This window comes from Gadus macrocephalus, chromosome 1 (assembly GCF_031168955.1).
Source record: "Gadus macrocephalus chromosome 1, ASM3116895v1".
Classification (NCBI taxonomy): Eukaryota; Metazoa; Chordata; class Actinopteri; order Gadiformes; family Gadidae; genus Gadus; species Gadus macrocephalus.
Genome location: NC_082382.1, coordinates 25,302,501 through 25,305,660, shown reverse-complemented (window position 1 = coordinate 25,305,660; position 3,160 = coordinate 25,302,501). Strand labels below are relative to the sequence as shown.

The 3,160-nt window shown below is 45.2% G+C and overlaps 1 protein-coding gene across 2 annotated transcripts in view; it reads left to right on the top strand.

The window, feature by feature from the left end:
* The first annotated feature begins 1,348 nt into the window (after positions 1 to 1,348).
* The window catches only part of l1cama (L1 cell adhesion molecule, paralog a), a 35,374-nt gene continuing 33,562 nt past the window's right edge, over positions 1,349 to 3,160 (top strand). Inside the window, exon 1 of one of the 2 annotated variants that reach the window (XM_060054267.1) lies at positions 1,349 to 1,625. The gene's annotated coding sequence lies outside the window, so the exon portion shown is untranslated. Of the gene's footprint in view, positions 1,631 to 3,160 lie in introns of both variants that reach the window. The other variant, XM_060054275.1, reaches the window with a different exon arrangement.

The following is a 3,160-nucleotide window of genomic DNA, read 5'->3' as shown; positions in this document are numbered from 1 at the left end:
GACATCCATTATTATATCGAGCGTCTCGTCCTGTAGGGATGACATCACCTCCTGTAGTGTTGATGTGGTGGAAATCATCCGCGCTAATTAAGGCGTTCCCAATTAACGTTTTATAGGCCTATTCAAAACCCGATTACAACTTCTATGCCCACATTGTCTTTGGGGCAAATATTTGGACTCATGCCATTGGTAGTCTTCACATTCCAGTGCTTTGCGACAACTCTAAAGTTGTTCGGGTTGCGAAAGGTCAAGATCACAGATCACCGCGACTCAATGGCTCCGTAATGAGTGACGGAGAGCACACAACGGCGACGTGTCGTTGAATGGGAGGTGATGTCAGGGTTCACGGACGAACTTCACGCCAGTTCTACTGGAGAATAAATGAAATGCGATGGCGCCGCAACGATGAGTGATTACAGGCGGACTTCAATCAACGACTCAGAACGCGGTTGATTCAGTGTGATCCCAGCACAGATACAGGGAAGTTCATACAGCAAACCATAACGACCTTCAATTAATTGCTTTTTAGAAAATGATAATTATAAAAAAAGAGCCTTTCAAATACAACGCAATGTCAGATGTCAGGCTTTGAGAATACATCTCGATCATAAAACCACCAATGATCAGTGGTCAGCAGTGTTTCACAGATTGATATTCCCCTGTGTGATCCTGTGTGTCTCCTCTCCAATAAGAACGTGGTTGTGTGTTCTCAATACAGTAAACAATCATGTTACAAAGGCGCCAGGCTAATCTATTTTTTCGCAGCCAGTCTGCAGTCGACTCAGAGACAGTGTTTGCACAGATAAATGAGAAAGCGAATTGCCAGGCACCAGATTCGTTCTCTATAAATTCGAAAAGGGCAATTACGTGCTTGAATGAGCAATGATCTTCCCCTATAACAAATGCGATTTGTTGCTGTTCTCGATGATTCCACTTCGCGATATTTTTTTCTAAATAAATAGCCAACGCAGCGTATGATTTCAGAAATGGAAATTAGCTTCGTCCTATCTCTCTTTGTTTTTGCTTTTTGGGGCACGCACATAAGCACTTGATCATAGCCACACGCACGCTCACACACACATACAGGAACACACACACCCGTACTCTCGCGCACACACACACGCACGCACACACACACACACACACACACACACACACGCACGTACACAATCACACATGCGCAAACAATCACACATGCGCAAACAATCACACACGCACACACCCACACACAAGCGCCCAAACACATATACGCACACACACACACACACACACACACACACACACACACACACACACACACACACACACACACACACACACACACACACAGTCCTCAAAGTTGCCGGCAGCCTTGTGCGTGTTTTTCTCTTTCTAACCTGTTTTCTATCGGATGGTTTCCAGAGAAGATCGAGGCGCGACCTGTTGTCAGTAATCAGTGACGCGTGGGGGGCATGTCTGTCTGTGCTTTGGCCTCCTTCGTTAATGTTGCATTTCTGTTCTGAACTTCAACTCTCCCAGGGGTAGATGTTTGGCCAAATATTGCATCGGAGCACTTTACCCGATCGAGGACTGGTGACTTGTTGACACTGAAGCGCGTTGAGATTTACGTGTGGATCCATTCACAGGTAAGGTGCGTTTAACACGTCTGTCAAAAAAAAGTTTAAACTCGGCTTGTTGACGTTTCTTCGAACATTTAAACCAGAAGACATTAACAATACTGCGTCCTTCAAACCTTAAACAAACGATCTAATTCATTACGACTATCTATTGGGCCTCTAGGGACAAAAGGAGAGATTTCTGTGGAAAACCGCAATGATGATCAATTATTCCTGAACGAGTTGGTGTGAAAGCAGACTCGAAGTTTTGCACTTGCCACAGTTTTTCTGCCATTCATCCACTTTGAGTATGTTCCTTAGAGAAAAAAATTCTTAACTAAAATGTTATCTCTGTAAGGTGCTGTTGCGCTATCTTACCCCCCTCCCTCTCTCTATCTCTGCGGTAGTAGGCCTATGCTGTATAAGCATCTCCCTATCTGAGCGGTTAGAGAGATAAGCGCCGATGTTTGTCGCCAGCTTGGTGATATTAACCAACCTTGAGGGACCGTGGATGGGGACAACCACTCACCTAGCAAATTAATTCACTGCACAAGTGGCTCTATTTTATAGAATAGTGTCGATAACGTTCACCATGAACTGTAAACCACGCTCTCTCACAATGACACTTTCAAGCTGTTAGGTTAAATCATATAGAAAATGGATTCATTCATGCAGGCCTACATGTGCATTGAAGCGTTCTTCTCCCCTGCTTAATTAAGGTATAAACACATAATTCATGCATGAGTTTGAGGCAGGTATGCCAATAGAGGAAACACATCCAGATACAGATTATACTGCTGGGTTCTGCGTTCTCATCTCTCTGGCGCTGGAACATGCTGGCACTCCTGCCTTTGTTGTTGCTTTCCTTCAGATGCGGGCTGTTATGAGTGAGGCGAAGTGTCGGTGTGAATTGAACCTTTCACATACAGGCCTCCCTGGCCTTTTCTAGTTCATTAAAGGCAGGTTGGGGAGTGTGTGTGTGTGTGTGTGTGTGTGTGTGTGTGTGTGTGTGTGTGTGTGTGTGTGTGTGTGTGTGTGTAAGCTGTGAATATCCAAGCTGTTCATCTACACACAGAGTGAAGCTTTTATGAAAGAAACTCGTAAATACAACCACTCTTGTGGATTCACCCTTACGAAATGTCATGACACCGCAAGCTGGGAACCTGCCACTCCCCCGTGCAGCTTCATCGCTGAGCAGCACTAGAGTCGACCGAGCAAAACAATGTTGTTTTATACAAAATGTCTGTTCAAATGTCATCAAAATTGTGTAAGCAGATTGTGAGGACAGATGCTGTAACTCCTGTCTGCTCTGGTCTTATTGTTTGAAGGGACCGTTTGATTAGCCGCGAGCTAACAAAACGTGCTACACTAGCGGCTGCGCTGAATGAGAGCTTGTGTAAATCCAGGTTCCATCCACTCACATGTTGCTCAATGGGCCGTTCCACACGACAGACCTGATCCGCCTCCGTTGTTTTATTGGTGAGCTGCACGGCGATCATCCATGTAGCCACTTTGCGTCATGAAGTCAAACAGTGAGCCTTTAGGCAGAATAAGTGCTAGTGGCT